Source organism: Rattus norvegicus, chromosome 17, assembly GCF_021556685.1.
Source record: "Rattus norvegicus strain SHRSP/BbbUtx chromosome 17, alternate assembly SHRSP_T2T, whole genome shotgun sequence".
In the NCBI taxonomy this organism is placed as follows: domain Eukaryota; kingdom Metazoa; phylum Chordata; class Mammalia; order Rodentia; family Muridae; genus Rattus; species Rattus norvegicus.
In genome coordinates, this window is record NC_141550.1 from 77,637,487 (window position 1) to 77,657,742 (window position 20,256).

The 20,256-nt window shown below is 40.2% G+C and overlaps 1 pseudogene; it reads right to left on the minus strand.

The window, feature by feature from the left end:
• Positions 1 to 18,356: 18,356 nt before the first annotated feature.
• On the minus strand, positions 18,357 to 18,839 carry LOC148000281 (large ribosomal subunit protein eL21 pseudogene; annotated as a pseudogene).
• Between the last annotated feature and the right edge of the window lie 1,417 nt (positions 18,840 to 20,256).

Sequence of the window (20,256 nt, forward strand, 5' to 3'; positions counted from 1 at the left end):
CCATTCAAATTCATGACATTTTTACATTGACAGTCATTATACACATTGTATATACTCATCCATTATTTTTTTTTTCGGAGCTGGGAACCGAACCCAGGGTCTTGCGCTTGCTAGGCAAGCGCTCTACCACTGAGCTAAATCCCCAAGCCATACTCATCCATTCTTAAGTATACAAATACAACCTGTTCGGTCTCTATAATTTTACTTGTATACATGGTTTCGGGGTTGGCCATTTGGTATTGGTTAGCCAGTCAGTCTGCTCTTTTCTAGAGAAGATTATTTTTCCCGATCTCAGCATTTCTTGGTCACCTGTAGATTTTTGTCCACAGTGGAGGCCTCAGGAGCTTTTCCTTGTGCACGTTAACATATCAATAGATATCCTTGTAGCTTATTTAATGCTTAGGTAGTCATGTTAGTGAGACTTTATGGTATTACTTCACATATTACTAAAAAAAAAAAAAAACCATAATCTCCCAGCAAATCTCTGGTTCTTCAAATATTTCTAGCCCCTCTTCTACAGTGTTCCCAAGCCTTGGGTGCGTGAGCGCTTTGTAGACGTATACATTGGAATTGGGCTCCGTAGATCTGTGGTATGATTAATCATGGTTTTCAGTACTGCTCTCCTTCTGCTGCAAAACATTCTTGACTAAGGGTGAAGACTAGATTTAACTGTGAGTATAAGGAAAATATTTAGAGTATAATTAGGGAGTATTCTGCTTTAATCAAGTGATGGTTAGATGAATTTCCTCTTCTTGAACAAGTCTCATGTCCATTAGAGAGCTGTTAATTACTCCCCAGATCTAAGTCCCACTACAGGACCTCTGAGGTTTCATGTCATGCTGGTCACTGTTGTGGTTCACAGGTGACTGTTGCTTGCTGCCCTCCTTTGGAAGTTTGCATGGTATCTTCTAGTACTACACGAGATGGTCCTCAGGGAGGAGGCTTAGGTCAGTGGCCTCTGGGCATTGTGTCTGAAGTGCTTGGTGTCTTCAACAATCAAGTCTTATTCTTTACTTCAGAGGGGTGAGGGAAGACAACCAAGGATAATAGCAATAGCTTGTAATGTGCTGAAAATATCTTGGACAACCCTGACCAATGATTCAAGACTGCTTTCCATGTCCGGTGTGGGTTTTATTGTTGTTGTTAGAATTTTCTTTGGTTCTTGAAGGTAACATTGTCATCCTAAGTGGGAAATTTTCATTTCACCCACATAGGCATACTTATACACAGATTAACATGTATTATAGGTACGTATAGGTAGGTAGTCGAGAGTATGATTCCTTATACGATTTCTTCTCAGATAGCTTTGGTTTTATTTTAACCTCCTCCTAATTAAACCACCACTGTGTAATCCCATATCCTCCATCAGATCGCTTGTATTGTCCTCTCCCTTCCCCCACCCTGACTATGGGCCCTTTTAGTGTCCTAGCTTCTGAGCTTCTTCAGGTTATATCTTCATATTTGCAGATTTGGACTAGCAGGGTCCAATGAGCAAGAACATGTGATGTTTGGTTTTCTGCTTCTCTCTTACCTCACTCAGTGCGATCGCTTCTGTTTAGTTCATGGTTATACTTTTCTTTACAGCTGAATAGTATTACATATCGCAGATGTGCCACATTTTGCATTCTCCATCCATTGGGTCTTTTGAAGGGCACTTATGTTGTTTATTATTTTCAAAACATTGTAAATAGAGCAGCAAAGAACATGGCTAGGCAAGTATCTGTGGTGTATGATGTCAAGTCCGTTGGACATATGCCAAAGAGTGGCAACGCTGGGTCATAAGGTAGATTTGTTTTAGTTTTCTTAGGAACTTACCATATTGATTACACAGTGGCTACTCCAGTCCGCAATCTGACCAAGAGTGAAGAAGTGTCACCTCTCCCTGTAATTAACTCCAGCCTCTGTTCTCAGTTGCTTTACAGATTGTCGCCATTCTGATCTTTTCAGTTCCCTAACTGTTGAAGAAGATGAATGTTTTTCTATGATCTGTTTGTGAATTGGGCATTTTTGCAAAAGTCGGAATCAAAGGATGTTTTCCCAAGTACTCAGTGGTAAAATTGCGATTTGAACTCAGAGCCTATGATGAATAACTGTGATTAGTATAAAGAGATGTGGTGACTCAGGAAAGCACGGTTCTGAGTGTTTGCAGGATGGGGGCAGAGCTTCATAGATAGCTGGTGTGTGGAACACCAACTGAGGGAATGTGGGTAGCACCACACAACATGGTGGCACTTCCAATGGCACAAAAGGAGGAACATAGAAGCCTACCTGTACAGGCTTGTCCTGACAGCTCTGCTTCCAGGCTGCCATACATGAACTAGTTTTTTGTGACACACCCTTTCATCATTTTTTTTTCTATTCTTTTATTTTTTCGGAGCTGGGGATTGAACCCAAGGCCTTGTGCTTGCTAGGCAAGTGCTCTACCACTGAGCCAAATCCCTAACCCCACCCTTTCATCATAATGGTCTCTTTCACTATAGACCACACTGAAATCACAGAAATCACGAACTGAAATAAACCTTTCCTTCTTTTATTTTAACCAATGCATCAATTGATTTTATCTATATTACTAGAGATTAAGACCTGGGTTTTGCAATGTTGGATGAGTTCAGCCTCCCTTAGCTCTGTAGCCAGCCTTCTTTTTATCTTTAAGTTTTTGACATAGTGTCTCAGATTACTTTGGCCAGAGTAACCTGAAATTTACTCTGTAACCTATGTTTTAATTTTTCTAGATGAATTTATTTTATTTTAAGTATATTCTTTTGTCTATGTGTGGAAGTGTACCATATGTGTTCCTAGTACCTATGTAGGTTAAAAGATGGCATTAAGTCCCCTGTTACTATAGTTACGGTAGTGAAAGTCTGCATGGGTTCTGGGTACTGAATCCAGGTCTTCTGTAAGAGCCACACCTGGTCTTTCCTCTTGAGATATCTCTCCAATCCCCCTATGACAGCTCTAAACTTGTAGTCTTCATGCCTCAGCATCTTACGTAGCTGAAATTACAGGCCTGCACCAGGCTCCCCTAATACTCCTCTTCAATATTTTTTTTCAGCTATGTGTCACAGCAGGACATTAACAGAGCCCATGTGTTTAATTGGAAATAATTTCTTTGCTTCAAAATGCATTTTGTAGTGTAAGTTAGAAATGTATTTATTATAGTCCATTATTACTATAAACAGAAGTCATGGTCTATACAGTAACTAGAAGCATTGAGTTGGAAAATATTCAGCCATGTATCTAGGGTGGAAAACAAGAATAAGGATCTACAAGACTCTAGCCAAATGAACCGATCCGTGTATAATTTTATCCTAGGATTATTTCTGCTTGAGGACCCCTTGTTTGCTATAGACCTTGGATTCATTAACAGTTAACTTGTGGCCTACTACATTATATCTCTTGTTCCTGAATAAAATTTTTGTGCCACATGGATTTTTCTGTGAAGGGGGCATCGTAAAGTTCTTGTACACAGTAAGTCTCAACAGCACCTTATGATTACAGTTATGGGTCATTTGAAACAGCAAAATCACTAAAAAGAAGAAAAACATAAAAAAAAAACACAGTGGTAAACAAATCAGAAAATAGTCTTGGGTTATAAGGGTGAGAACAGAGCTGGAAGGCCATCTATATCTGACCTCACCTCATAATGCTCTCCCACTCAGATCATAGATTTTGTAAACTGTGATGTACAGGTAGATGAGCTAATATCTGGGTGCTGAATGTCTGCTGTGGTTCTGAATATGTCGTTTTCAAAGATGGTGAAAATGGCATACGGGCCAGCAACATTGTTGTTACCTGATTGTTCATAAAAATGTAGATGCTTTGGCCTCCCTGGCATCTGCTTAATTAAGTCTATATATACTTAATCTGCTGAGCTTCCTGTCAAAGCCACACCCACTCTAGTCCGGTTTGTTGGTGTTTCATGATATTGGATACCCATTCATTTTCTCCTCAGTCATAAATTTAACTACAGCTTTTGCATGATGTCCACCTTGTCATGTAGTCTACATGTCCGATGACAACTTTCCCTGCTATCTGGCCCAAATAGGTGTAAGAGGATTTTAAATCGTTCAGTTTGTTGTTTTTTAAGCTCAAGCTTCTACCCTATCTATATGTGTGTCTAATTCTGAAGCCCATGACTCTCCAACTTAGTCATTATGTATCAGAAGATCCAGTTAAGATTCTTATTGTTACATATAAGTTCTCTTAACCTAGTTTCTCATCCTTTTGGCTATTAGATAATAGAACACTGCTCTGATTCATTCAACCGTCATAGAGATCTAATGAGAAGGCAAGGATGTACTTTCTGTAGCAGAGTGCTCGGGTAAAGGTCAGTTACTATCTTGCTCTCACAATAGTAACAATGCACAGTATTAATTCTCTTAAGATCAGCATCCCATTAACACACAAAGATATATGTGTGTTTTCACATTCAAGCATAGAAATATATTCTCTGTATGGGTTGTTATGTGTCTAGAACTGCAGCTGGAGCCTCTGAAATCAGCTCACATCTTTTCACTATTGAATATTTGATGCTTCCAGAGTGACAGATAGCTAGACATCCTGGTTTCTTTATGAAGTCTAAAGTTATTTCAATGCATAGAAAATACTCGGGCCATTTTTGGTGAAACTGTCATCCTTGGCATTTATGAGAGCACCAGAAACTAACAAACTCTCCAAGAAACCTCACCTCATCTTACCTTTGGAAAGCAGGGGTGGTTGTGCTATTAAATGTCCAGTCATGTCATCTTTTGCTGCACTGCATATACCATAATATATTTAACAAGCATATGAATGGATAACTGCGGTTGATAATCCTGACTCCCCTTAGATTCTGAATCTTATTAGAACTCTGCTTTTAAATAAAAGAATATAGCTAGAGAGGTAGCTCAGAAATTAAAAACACCTGCTGTTATTGTAGGTGATTGACTATGATTCCAGTTATGGGGGGATCTGATATATTTTTCTGGCCTCTGTGAGATATAAAATGGCACAGACATACACCTAAAAAATGAGGAATAATGTTTGTAATTCTTGAATCACTTCTGAACACCACACATGAAGTCCCATAAAACCCTCATTCCATTCTGTCTGATAAAGATTCATTGGTCTCTATTGTCTAAATCATTTTGTATTGATACCTGTGAAATTTTATAGAGCATACTTCTTCATCTGAACCATGGAATTGCTGCTTCAATAGCATAGTATAATCAACAAACCTAGCCATGTCTGACAAAGCCTGAATGGTCCCCCCCTCCATAATGCAGAAATGATGGACTCTGTCCCCTTGAGGTGACAATGTACTACTCAACAAAGGGGTCTCATGGGAAGTGTCAGAGCCTAAATTTTGGGTTGCTTATTCTATTGTTTCCTCCTTTCTTAGGTTTAGCAAGTATTGTTTTCCAGTTCATGTCATGATGTCTGCAGCCCAGTGTCCCATCTAGCATGTGGCTACTGTAAAACCCACACTGGAACAATATCCTAAGACTTTTCTGTTATACTTTCCAAGACACAGTCAGAACTAATTCTGATAGCTTCTGCTCCCTTTTAGAATGTCACACTCCTCTTCATTTCCGGATACTGTTTACTTTGATAATGTTTAGATCAAAATAAGAACATTGGGGAAGGCATGGACTTAATATTGAAAAGACTTAGAAGTCACTAGAAATAATAGCACTGTGTTGATGAGCTACAGTGCTTTATTTTCAAGGTCCTTGAGCGCTCAGCTTTTTCATCCTCAGAGAAAACAATTGTCAGGCCCTGAGGATTCACAGGTGGGAGGAGCTTGGTCGTGGTCTTTGACTCCTTGCAGTATAGAAAAGACCAAAGAACAGATTCAATATGGTGGTGGGTGTGAGCTAGAAACAAGTCTCCAGAGTTCCAAAGAAAATAAGCATGGGATCTGGGAGAAATATTGTCTGCTTATTAAGAGGCAGATATGAGTAAAATGCATGAGGAAGTTGGGATGGAAATGGTAGGTAAGAGGTGTTTCACACGGAAGGGCACAAAGGTTGAAAAGCCTTCCAATGTGGCAAATGTCAAGCAGCTTGGAACCACTAGAAAACAGTGCTTTTAGGGAATGGAGGCCTAAGAGGGTAGAAAGGAGGCCAGAGGCCAGATAAAGGCCATGTCTGGGGACCTGGCTTTATCTTTAGTCAATGGGAGTTAAGGAGTCAAGGTAAGGGGATGAAGGAAGAGGGTTCATCCTGAGAACCAGTGCCCTGTCATAACTGTACAGTAAATATGAGTTCAAACTGCTGGGGGCAGGGAAGGTAAGAGTGTGAACAGGGAGGAGGAGAGACGATATGGATATGAGGAATCCTTTTAGCTTGTTGGGAGACCATGAAGGGCTTCTGAGGAAATCTTCAGTCTGGAAGAAGACAGGGTGACAGATCCAGGAAAAATTCAGGGAGAAAGTTCTCATGAGTTGGCAGCCTACCTGGTGTGCTCAAGTGGTGATGAAGGGTCCTTTAAAGACTGGTATACGATGATCCTGAAGGTCAAGTCCATGGAGAGTCATTGCTACCACTTGCAGAAATAAGAGCAGTCGGGAATGTCTGGACATCCTCTCTCCAGCATGAAGCCCTCACCACTTCTGAAACATCTCAATGAACTCATGCCAAAAACTCAGAGGAGAGTCAGAGTATCATTTTATGGCCTTTTAAAATACAGTGTTGGTTTGGTGAGTCACCTAATTTTGTATATGAATGTTTCAATTCAGTATTTTAACAACCAATTTAAAACATGCATCATAGCCCATATTAAAACGTTGAGATTAGGGGTTGGAGATTTAGCTCAGTGGTAGAGCTCTTGCCTAGCAAGCGCAAGGCCCTGGGTTCTGTCCCCAGCTCCAAAAAAAAAAAAAAAAAAAAAAAAAAAAAAAAAAAGGGAAAAAAAGTTGAGATTATCATTACACTCATTGGCATTCTTTTGTTTCCTTGAGGTTTTCTTTCTTTCTTCCTTTCTTTTCTTCTAGTTCCCTTCAAGATTATCTTAGTTCACTAGTTGAAGCTGTACTGACTAATCTATGGAGAAGAAGGATTTATGATGGTGTATACTTTAGAAAGTTGGAAAGTCAAAGAACATGGAGCAAAGTGTATGTTCAGTTCCCTTTAATGCTTTGGGTTTATTAAGTATGTGGTCAAAAACTAAAGGGTAATTCAGCATAGGTGAGCAGAGCAAAGTACAAGGACTAGACTTGCTTTAAACAAAGCTATCTCTGGGTAATTAAATGAGTCTTGCCAGAGCAGGACATGCTCATGAGAGAAACATTAGCCCTATATCTGATGGTCCTACTCCATTGCCAACCCCCACCTCCAACAGTGCCCTCTTGTCCTATGGAGGAACTTATACTCCACCATGGTGACATTTGGAGGACCCGACCCAAAGAAGCAGAGCAGAAGGTTAATATTTTAGGATGAGTTGACTTTTATTCATTTATTTCTTTTTATTACATTTTTAGATATCTGAGTGTGTGTGTGTGTGTGTGTGTGTGTGTGTGTCCATAAGCAGTTGCCTACAGAAATGAGAAGAGACTATCAGATCCCTGCAGCTGAACTCGCAGGGAGTCATGAGCTCCTACACACAGGTTCTGGGAACAGAACCAAGGTCCATGACAAAAGCCACACGCTTCATGTCTACAGCCCATTAATTTCCTATCCATTTACAAATATAAAATCAGTTCATTCACTTATGTGTGGTTTTGTATAACATGTAAAGAAGAAAACCTTCAGCATTCAAAAATTAATATCCTTATTCCTAAGCTTCAGACTTTAATGCCTTAAAAAACCAATCTGACTTCATTTCATATCCAAACCGTAAAACACAAGATATTACTCATTGAAAGGTTTCGTATCATTTGAAAATTATGTCACTCGATGGTTTTCTGTGACTATTTCAGCTGTTCTATTATTAAGAAACTTTCCATTCTCATTTTAACATATTTTTCAAATATCATAGATAATCACCAAAATATTCATTAGCCATCTACAGAAAAATTTATTGAAAATATCTGAGCTTCTGCTTATTTTTCTTATAATAAAAATAGAATAAGTTAAGCTATACCAGCTGTTGCCATGGAAACTAACATATTTACACATTGAGAATGAACATGAAAATTTCTAAATGCACTTCCAATCTTATGAAGTATATTTTCTATGAAGAAGACCACATACTTCAGGTGACTTGAAGTCCAAGAGGTCCTAGACAATCCCTCCTTGTAAGTATTCTGCGCCCTCAAGCAAGGATGCTTGAGCCTCACTTGGAAGAGGGAATGGAATGGTTGTGGAAGTCAGATGGAGGGAGAGAACAGGGTGGAAGAGGGCATTGGGAGGAGAGTGGGAAGATTCTGGGACAGGTGTGGTGAGGGACAAGGGGAATGGCCAGATGGCCGTGAGAATAAATGAAAATCTGCAAGCAAGGGGGAGGGGCATCTCCAGGAAGAGATAAAGACTTGGGATGGGGGAGGTGCCCAAGAATCAATAGGGGTGACCTTAGCTTTGTCTTACAGCATTAGGGATATTGAGCCTGTGGAGGCTGCCTCCTGTGGCCAGGCAGGAACCCAGGTGGAGCAATATGGACACCAACCCACCCACAAACTTTTGACCCAAAACTTATCCTGTCTACAAGGAATGCAGGGGAGATAGGGGATAGAGCAGAGAGTGGGGGAACAGCAACAGCCCAACTTGAGACCAACTTGAGACTCATATGGGCAAGCACCAATTCCTGACGCTATTAATGATACTCTGCTATGCTTGCAGAAAGGAGTCTAGCTTGGCCATCCTCTGAGAGGCTCCATGCAGCAGCTGACTCAGACAGATGCAGGCACCCACAGCAACACAGTGGATGGAGCATGGGGACTCTTATGGAAGAATAGGGAGAAGGGTTGTGGGCAGCTAAGGGGATAGGAACTCCACGGGAAAAACAACAAAGTCAAACAACCCGGACCCTTGGGACTCTCTAAGACTGAACTCCTATCCACAGAAAATACACAGGCTGGACCTAGGCCTCCTCACACATATGTGTGCAGCTTGGTCTAACTAGAGTGGGGGCTATTCCAAAAGCTATTGACTATATATGGGGTGTGTTCTTCTAGGTAGGCTGCCTTGTCTGACCTCGGTAGGAGAGGAAGCACCTAGCCTCACAGAGACTTGAAATACCAGTGTGGTAGGATACCCAGGAGTCCCACACCTGCTCAAAGGAGAAGGTGAGGGAGATGACAAAGAACTGTGGGGAGGGGGTAATTGGTACGGGCACAGTGAGTATAATGTAAAGTGAATAAGTAAAAAATAAATAAATAAAATTCTGTGCTCTGTTACTCCATAAAGATAGATTTCTTATTTGATAATTCTGCTGTGTGTGTGTGTGTGTGTGTGTGTGTGTGTGTGTGTGTGTGTGTGTGTGTGTGTCTTGGTCTTCATGTGGCTTGCAAATATATAGATATAGATATAGATGATAGATATAGATTAGATATAGATGAAGATATATATAGATAGATATAGCTATACAGAAAAAGGGGGGAGTACAAAAATGAAATTGATCTCTTTTGATTTTAAATAAGATTGGAAAATATTCCCAGCACAGAGGCACAGAGAACTCATGCTTTAACTGATTATTCAATCCTCCAAATATCTAATTTCTAAAAGGCTTCAATCCTAAAACTTATTGGTAAGTCACCCATCTACCTGAGTTCTAGTCTTAGTGGGCTCTAAGGTAAACAGAAAACACATTTGATTTTCAGCATTTATGGTACCCAAACTGATAATTAGTGCCACATTAATAATCATGAGGAGGTGACAGTCAGATACCAAACACAAAATATGCAAAGTGATAGATGCCAGGAGAGAAGTGTAAACTGGGTATCACCAGGAATTCTACTTGAGCCTGGAGACTCAAGAAGGCCTGGTCAATCAGAGCTGAAAGACAGGTGAGCGTGATACCTGACTTAAATCTTAAAGAATAATGCTTACCTTGTAGGACATGTTTACCCGAACAAATCAATACTTAGATACGCAACAAAGCTTATAGTTAGCAAGTACAAGCAAAAAGTCTCCTGTGAACTTTAAAAAAACCATGAAGAGAATAAGTCAAAGATAGTAAGTAATTGGATAATTAGGGCTAATTTCATCCTAACTCTATGGCTTCATGCCATGATGTTGCCAAACATTCGATAGCTATGGAAGTGTTTTCAGGAGGATTCACCCTATATGAAACTTAACCTTAACAGTTGGGTAAGAGCATTCCTCCCTCGAAGCCTCTCCTACTCTATGGAGTTATTTCTCGACTTAATAAACCTAGATTCTCTCTGCAAAAAAAAATAGTTTTTAACTTTGTTCTATAATAAAGCTCTTTAATATATAAATACGTGTACTTATAATTTTGCTTACAGTTGCTTATTTTGTGGTGAATAAATTTTTAAGATAATTTAAATTGCATTAATATTTTTCCATAGAACCAGGGATAAATAGGCGAAATCCGAAGTTATAGCAATTGCATTTGGAATCAGAAAGACTAATTCTTTCCTCAGTATGGCTCCTATTTTCTTCTGTTGTTGATATTGTTGAAGAATCAGATGAAAACAGAGGCTACAGACACAAGACATTCAAGCAAGCTGAAAAGCAGAGTGGAGGTAAAACCCACAAAGCTACAAATGAAGGGAAGTCAGAGCAATTCTTTTCTTGATTATTGACGGTCTTGGAGATTTTCATAGACAAAGCTGTAATTTGTGCTATATTCTGAATGTTTTGTGTCTCTCCCAAATTTATTTGGAAACTTGTTCCCTTTGTTCTTACGTTAAAGGTAGGGAACCTTGGGGGTCACTAGGTGTGAGAACTCTGCCTGCACAAACAGGATTAGTGCTTTCACAGAAGGAAATTGGTGGAAATTTCTGCCACATTCCACAGATGAGGGGATGTGAGGTAACAGAGGAAATGGATTGCCTGTAAATGTATCACCTTAAAGCAGAGGGAGAAAGAGCTTCACCAGACACTGAATCAAAAGCAGTAATTGTAGGTTCTTCCTAAGTAAGCTATGTGCCTATGACAAATACCATAGTAACCTAACTAATTCACAGTAGAAAACTGGGGAACTGGGTATGGTACCCATCCCAAACAAGAACAGAGTAATAAAAGATGAATAAGTATGGGTGATTGGCCTTAATATGCTCATCGTCAAACTGGAGATGATGGAAATATACAGCAGCATAATCTGTCTGCCATGGAACACTAAGAAAGGAAGTATGTGTCTTTTTCTTTTTAATATATTTTTATTTATGCTTTAACAGTTCGTGCATGCCCATAATATACATATTAACATTCAACACTCATCACCTTCGTCTTCCTCCTCTCACTTATTCTGAACTCCTCCTTCTTTACAAACAAGTTTGCCTCTTATTTTTATGTTTTTCCGTGTATGAGCATGGCCCATTGAATTCAATTAAGGTTGCTTGCACAAAGTGGGAAGGTGCTGTTTACTCGCACGTGGGCAACTTGTCACTGAAGAAAATGACTCTCATACCCTCAGCGTTAGACGCCGCTATCTCCTCAAGGAGTTTAAGTCCTCATCAGCCACCCTTCTTCCCCAATACACACCCATGATGGGACATTGACAAGCCCAGTCTTGTTCAACTCTTGCACAGGAAATCCCAACTACTGTGAGTTCTTGAAGATGATAGCCAATCATGTCCTTCTTTTTATGTCAACTTGACACAAGTCAAGTCTGGTCTCTGTGGACCTGAGGCAAGCACATGCTGCACAGGGATACATGAAGGCAAAACATCCCTGTATAATAAAAGAAGGAGAGGGAGGAAGAGGAAGTGGAAAGAAGAAAGGAAAAAAGGAAAGAAAAGAAGAATGAAAACAAAAGTAGACAGAGCAAGCTATGTGGATCAAGGCACGAGTAAGCAGTGAATCTCCGTGGCATCTGTTTCTGTTCCTGTCTCCAGGTTGCTGCCTTAAATTCTTGCCCTAACTTCTCTCCATTGTGGATTGTGATCTGAGAGTTGTAAGATGAACTAAACCTATTCACCCAGAAGTTGCTTTTACCCCAGCAATAGAAACTCTCTGACTCTCCACATCCCCTGGCCCTTGAAAGTTAAATCTGTAATATGTTCATACAATGAACTTGAAGGAAGTAAAATTCATCTGTACTTTGTAGGACCTGGGAAAGTACCACCTTCCCAGGAACTGATTTTCTAGCTTTTCTCATGGTCTGTGTATTCCTATAGTCCACCCTTCTTGGAAAATTGACTTTCCTGTGCATTCTTTATATGGCCATTTTCCGAGATAGAGTCTCTGTTGTCATGTTGTTGCTTTAGAAGGCAACATCTGGTACTCCACCATCCTGCAGGCATCTTCTGCCACACGGTCATCGAATAGCACTTGATGCATCATTCTAGTAGCAAGGAGGCCCATTGGGTTAGGCGTGTGCCCTGTATCCAATCCGTGGTAGTCGGGTGCAAGAGTTATAAGACCTATTTGTCACTTCCCATGGCATTAAGATTAGGCAAACAATGGTAACAAGGAGGACTATGGCAGATATAAACTGAGTAGCTATAGATCTTCTATGCACACTGCAACTTCAGCCACTTCCGCAAAGCCTTCATTCACTGTATGTCAGCCCATTTGACAGGGTCTTTCTCTACAATAGACTATCCCATTCACAGCCTAGAAATGAAGGAATTAAAGGTACTGTTGCATCCTGGTCATTTGGGTAATTGTCAGCTTATGATATGTACTCAACACATGCAAATTAAAATTTTATTTTGTACGTTAATGGTTAATAAGCACTCATGGGATCAAAAATCAAGTAAGGTTGATTTAGCAGACGAGAGTTAGGAGTAAGGGTTTCAAGGAAATGTTTCAAATTAATTTTAATTTAATAGACTAAGTGATCTGTGTATTTAATAACATATACCATATACATGTATGTGTGTAGATACATATACATACATATGATCCCTCTGGTAAATACTGTCTACTTACAATAGCAGTATGGCTAATGTATGATTAATGTAGGAAAACTAGGAAGTTTCCCTCAAACCAGAATCCAGTCAAACACATCCTTGCTGTGAAATAAAATTCACTATACATAGTTAAGGCATGAAACATACTACAAGATACATATGTATAGGTCTAACAATAAGCATACATATATTAACATAGTGGTTTTAGTGGTAAAAGTGAATGTACCTGGGCTCATACTGTCCTATGGCAAGTGCAGCTGTGATTCCATTTCCAGAGCATCTTGTGTACAATGCACTATCAGCAATGATATTTCCCATGTTATGTACTGAACTTTCTAACTTTGCCCTGTATTCCCTCTACATCCTATCCTTTGCCTTTATGCCTTCCCTAGGCCCAGGACTCATGTTTTGGTTCTCTCCCTCCATATATTTGAAGTTTTGATGTTGTTTTTATAAATCTTACAGCAGTAAGACACACACACACACACACACACATAGACACACACAGACACACACACACACACACACACACACACACTCACACACACATACACACACACACATACACACCATAATGCTATTCAGCCTTAAGGGGGAAAGATGCATGGTGGTTTCCTACTGCACTCACTAATAGACTCCAGGGTTCCTTTTTCCTATTTTGATACTGTGAATAAAGAAAGACACAGTGTTCATAAATGCACAGATATTGCTAGGGTATGACCATCAAAAAGAAGAATTGCTGGGCCATGTATTAATTCTATTTTTAATGTCTTTAAAAACTTTCATACTATAGTTAGATCAGCCATTGGTTAACTGTTCCCTCAATCTCTCCTCCATCTTTATTCTTGTGCCTTGTAGGCAGGACAAATTTTGTGTTGAAAGCGGGCAGGTTGATGTCTCCTTCCCTCCACTGGAAGTTCTGCTAGGCTACAGGAGGTGGTCACTTCAGTCTCCATATCCCCAGCTGTTAGGAGTCTCAGCTAGGGTCACCCAGAGACCCCTGGAACCCTCCGCTGTCCCAGGTCTCCAGCTAGTCCTAGAGATGCAACCTCTGATTTCTATTCTCTCTCCTAGCCCTCTCCCACCCACTCAACACATGATCCCCATTCTGCTACTCTCCTCACCTCCACGCCCACGGAGCTCCCTCCATCCATCCACCTAATATGTCTATTTTCTTTCCTCTTCTGAGTGAGATGCTTTGACCTTCTTGGGCCTTCCTTATTACTTAATTTCTTTGGGTCTGTGGACTGTAGCATGGTTGTTCTGGACTGTCCAGTCAGGCCTCAGTGTGAGAGAGTACATGGGAGAGATACTCTTAGTCCTGCTGACATGATGTCCCAGGGCAGGGTGATACCCAAGGAGGGTGTCCTCTCCAGGGAGGGGCGATAGGGGAAAGAGTTTGTCAGGGTGGGACTCAGAGGAGAGGAGGGAGAAGGGACTGAGATCGGGATGTACAGTGGAAAGAATAAAGCCTCCATACTGTACCCATTTTCATCCCCACCTACAATGTCCATATGTTCTCTTGTCTCCTGTTCACATCATTACTGACCTCTGGTCCTTAGGGAGACAGCTAGTCAAACAAGAGTGATGTGCTACCTCAGGAGACTTCTGAAGTTTTCTTTGATGATTGGTATTGTTGAGCCCTTTTACAAGTAACTATTGGACATTTTATGCCTTATTTTGAAAAATAAATGTCTACCCAAATCTCTTAATCATTTCTAAACAGGCCTTAGCTTCTCCTTGATGTTGAGTTGTATGGACTGTCCGTTTGTTTGCTTCTTACAGTTATGTACTTGTGGGAGGGCGAGTAAATACACAGCACAACATACGTGTAAAGACTTCTGGGAGCTGGTTCTCTCCTTCCACCATGTGGCTACTGGGGATTGACTAGGGTCATCAGGATTGGGGTTGGTGAGATGCACATTTATCCGATGATCCATCTCATTAATCTGAGTTGCATGGATTCCTTGTAAAGCAAGAGACTGAAAGAAAATTTTCAAATTTTCTTTATATCATGTGAAGTTTAGTATCCACAGCTTTGCACTAGGGCTACTTAGCATCATGCTAAGACTATTAGAAAATAATGAAGCATATTTTCAAAAAGTCTCCCCTCTTGAGTGAACTGAGAAATCTATGGGATGCTAGCACTCTATGCACAAATCAATATTTCTGTATATTAATAGTATATTAATAGTTAAAATTTGGAAATCTCATTTCCCTTTAAATATTTAAATATTTAAACAGGAACACATCACTAATTAGATATGCATGTCTCAAAAGAGAAGTGCATGATTTTTATGTTGAATATTAAATGTCAATTAAATAATATCTATGAATTAGAGAGTGGTAGGATGTTTAGGAAATAGGAAACTGATATTTTTAACGTGTCAATTTTTCCCAAATTAAAAAACTAGGTTTAATGCAAGTCATGCAAGTCTAAGCATGTAGTTTTTGTAACTATCTCTAAAAAATAATTTAAAAACCTAAAATTTATATAGAAATAGAATCATGAAAACATTTCAGCAAAGAAATTCTACCTAGAGTGCATAAAGAACTCTCAAGACTTAAGAAAGTGTCAATCAAACAAACAAACAAAACCAATTTGTTGTTGGGAAAAGTTGGTTTTTTGTTTTTGGTTTCGTTTTTTTTTTTTTTTACAGATACTCCACCGGAGAGAAAAGTGCAGATGGCAAATGAGTGCTGAAATTGGTGCTAAAAATCATTAGTCATCAGGGAAATGTAAATTAAAGCCAAATGAGATGTCATTATATCCATATTAAAATAGCTATTATCGTGGATAACGCCATCCAAAAGATCCACTGATTCTCTGTGCTGAAGACGATGTAAAGCAGATAGACTTCATCTGCACTGCTGACAGGGATGGAAAATGGCCCTGAACTGCAAAAGCAATGCTTCGGGTCCTTAGAAAGCGTTGTCACACAATGCTTTCTCACGTGTGCCCTGCTCCATATCTACCGAAGTGAGACGGTCACACAAGCATCTGGCCACAAATGACAATCGAAGTTTGACTCATGATTTCCAAGAGCCTAAAACAACCTGGGTATGTTTGGCATAACAAAAATATTATGAACATGATATTAGTGTTCTATAACCGTACAATAGATGTGGTAATAAAAAGGAATGAGCTGTTGACTCGTGCAACAATTTAAATGAATCTTACATGCAGTTTGCTACGTGGTCGCCTCTCTGTGATCCCAGGTGTATATTATTGTTCAAAAGCAGAGCGCCTGAGGTTACCAGGTTTGGGTGAAAGGCGTGTGTTTTAGAGGCAGATGGAGACTCAACATTGCCACTAGGAATACAGATACTGACCAAAACTAGCGCGGGTGTTATTTGTTATTAGCCCTTGGTTACTCTTGATAAGTACATGATAAGACCCTAATGCTGAAGACATTCCTTTTAGCTGCAGGGCATAGAGAAATCAATCTCAAAGCAACCAGGAAGTCTCCACTCCGATGGCTACATTCCATAATGCCAGGTGGTACTATGCAGGATTATGGGAGAGAAACTAAGCAGTGGTCTTACCCAGCACTAGAGCATGAATACTATCTCCCTGCCAGACAAGAAGAGCCTACTGGTGCAATAGTAGTACAATTGTTATGGACTAGCAAATTGCTTTTGAACTGGATTTGAGCCATGCTCCATAAGAGAGAGGCATGTCTATTAGTGTAATCCTGGTCCAAACTTATAGCTTGAGAGGTCAAAGGTCAAAGGACCTAGGATAGAAATTGCTATCATTATTCTGCTAAATGTCCATGCTGTCAAATTCTCCTTTTAGTATTTATGTTAATTCCTAATGATCTGTGCTGCTCTCAACCTCAGTAGAAGTTTCCATTTTTTTTTGCAGTTGCATATCTGATCAAAGTGCTGATAATAAGGGACTCAGAGATCATCCCTAAACAGGATGTCTACGTCAACTCTACCACCACTAAGATATAGGGAACATCGTAGAAGAGGATGCAAAAAGAATGCAGGAGCCGGGGGTGGGGAAGAGTGCTGGGAAATGCTGTTTTCATGATGTAACAGCCCCTATTTACCTGCATAAGACCTATATAAGGTCTTAGCCATACAGACTAGTGGAATGAATGAGCTCCTGTTCTGTTGAGAGATGCTGTCTCAACGAATAAGGTAAAGAGTATTGGGGACACAGACTGCTGGTTCCCACATACATTCATAAGAGCATACATAGATACATACGTGAATGCATACAAACATACATATATACATACATACTTACATACATACACAAAAATATTCACTAATTGAGGTGTTTGACCCTATTGATCTTAATATGAATTATTCTAGAGAGTCATGACCTCCTTGAACAGTACCCGGCAGGTTTCTAGGTGTTAAGTATGTTCTGCCTGCCGACTGTGTCAGGAGATTGCTGTGGTGTTTGCTTTATAGATTACCAGTCTGTGTGGCCATGCCATTGGAGTCTACAGTTAATATTCCACTATTAGTCCTTCCTCTGACCTCCAAGATTATGAAATGATCTTCAACAGACTTTACATGTTTGAAACATGCTAGTACTGTTAGAGTTTTCTTTCTCTTTCTTTCTTTCTCTCTCTCTCTCTCTCTCTCTCTCTCTCTCTCTCTCTCTCTCTCTCTCTCCCAGCCACAAAACTAACTAGGTAGAGATTCTGAAAACCCTGCCCAGGATGCTGGGAAATTTTTGCTATCTAATGCTATCTTTTTAATGTTAAATCCACCCTCTGTACTATTTCTCTATTTATAGTCCATACAATTCAGCTCGAGGCAGGTGGCTCTATTGAAAAATAAACAAACTTGTAGGAGACCCCCATGGGTTCGGAAATGGCCCACTGTGCTGACAGGACAGGCTGCAGGTGACTGAGCCTATCCAGGGATGTTTGGTCATTTACTACAAAGCGGGGGACCCCACGGTGTCTTTGGCCAAGAAACAGCTGGTGTTTGCAGCATTTTTATCTCTTAACAAAAAAATCAAAACCCACGGCTATACAAACCATTTGAAACTGACGGTTGGGTTTTTCATCTCATTTAACAAGCTCCAAACTATCACCCTTACCTTCTTTTGCCTAATGCGTTCATTGATCTCTCAGCATCCTCGAGGGTTCTGTTGAAAAGTCCAGCTTTTGAAAATGTGATTTGGTCCCGATGGAGCAGTGCCAGCCTCTTGGAAACACAGGCCCTCTTTCATTGCTCCTTTCTCTGTCTCTTCAGCACCAGAGCATGGTCTGGTGTATTCTTACATGAAAAGACGTGATATAGAACGTAAGACGTTCTTCCTCAAGGATGGATTTCTCATGTCCTTTTCTAATTGTCCAGTCTATTCCATGGTCTCTTTTTTTTAAGGCAAAGACTTTGCAGTCTGGGTCCTTTATTTCCTTTGTGTACATTAGGCCATGAATTCGTACAGAATAGGCTCCAGCAGCTCAGGCTCCTTCCCGTTAGTCCTCACAAAGTGTGCTTCTCTGGGTGGCACAGGCTGGCGCTTCAGCTGAACCCAGGTGCCCTTCTCTTTGGCTTCCTTTTTCTTCTGATCGTTCTCCTTCACCCGCTTCAGGAAGCCGTCTCTGCTCTTCGAGTGCTTGATGTGCTCAATCCACACATTGATCCTCTTGGCCAGAATCTTGCCTTTAACTTGCTTGTTTACAATGATGCCCACCGCATGCTGGGTGACATTGTAGACTCTTCCGGTTTTGCCGTGGTAATACTTATGGGGCATTCTTTTTTGAACAGTGCCCATTCCCTTGATGTCTACAATATCACCCTTCTTGTAGATTCGCATGTATGTGGCCAAAGGAATGACTCCATGTTTCCTAAAAGGTCTAGAGAACATATACCGAGTACCTCTCCTCTTTCCTTTTGTGTTCGTCATTTTGGGGAGTTACTGGAACATGGCTGCCTTGGCGGAAAGCCATAGTCTCTTTAGATATTTATATCACGTAGTTAATGAATCTACAATGAATTTACTTGCGGCCTGGTAAATTACTATGATAGGCTGAGGCTACGCACATGTGACTGAGTCCATTCTTTACTATTCTATGTTGACTGCCTGACATCAAAACTCTCTGAGTATCTACAAGTATCCAAGAAGTGTCTACTAGAAAGTTAGCATCCTTCCAAGTCAGGGCTCAGTCCAGACACAAGTAATCACTCTCCATTAAGGAAATGGAGCAACTTCCCATAAAGGCATTTAGGTGTGGTAGGTGTCCAGTTGATCGCAGTACAGTTGCGGTTAAGGATGTGGTACACGTTGAAGTTTGGATTGGTGGTCCTCAACCATTGCTATGGTAAAATCTGGCTCCCTAATCTGTGGTCACAGCGGGATGCGTTGGAACCTATAAAAAGCTGTACCTAATGGAAGGTTCCTAGGTATCAGGGAAATATTCTCAGAGGTGATTTTGGAACATCTACCCCTACATCTCTTCCTGGCCGTGGGGTAAGTGACTTTGCTCTGTTTTCACTGCTGTGTTGTACTGTCTCTCCCAAGTCCAGATAGCAAGGAAACCAGACCAATTACAGACTGGAACTTTAAAGACTGTGAGCCAATATAATCTTTACCCCCCTCTGGATACATTGATGAACACAGATAGGTTGTTATTGTCATGAAAAGCCAAAACGGTGCAGAAACGAAATGAGCTAGTGAAAAAAAGTTAGGCGAGGAAAAAGAAATGATGGGCTGGCTGGGTGTTTTAGGGGTGGAGATTGAGAATGATGGGGCGTCATTGAAAGTCTCTAGCAAGCACTGTGTGTGAAGTGTCCATTTCAAACTGTCACTACAGTCTAGAAATTGATTGAGACAGGCTCAGGGTGACAAATGCAGCTATCAGGATGCTGCCAAAATTCATGACACCAAATACGCTGAGTAACAGATGTAGAAAAATGTCTACAAAGTTTTAAAAGTGTGTAATTTAAAATAAGGTTTTGAACTTCCACTGAAGATGAGCTAGATATTAGAGACAAAAACTTCGGGAAATCTTTTTTTCTAACTAGCATCCCAGATGAATTGCACTGTCTTTTCGTTTTTGCTTTATAATTAAGATTATTTATTGGCAATGACAGAAAATAGTTTAATCACAGTGCACAAATTGAGAATGAAAAAAATAAAATTAATGCTAATCAATTGTTTAGCAGCTATAGCTCATAGCAGGAGAAACTGTGTTTTTTGAAATATGAGACTGAATGGAACATTCTTAACTTTTAATCATCCATACTATTGATCAGAAAGATATTGACATATGAAGCGGTCGCTTATTATGCTGAACAGAGAACAAAGCCACCTCTCAAGACAA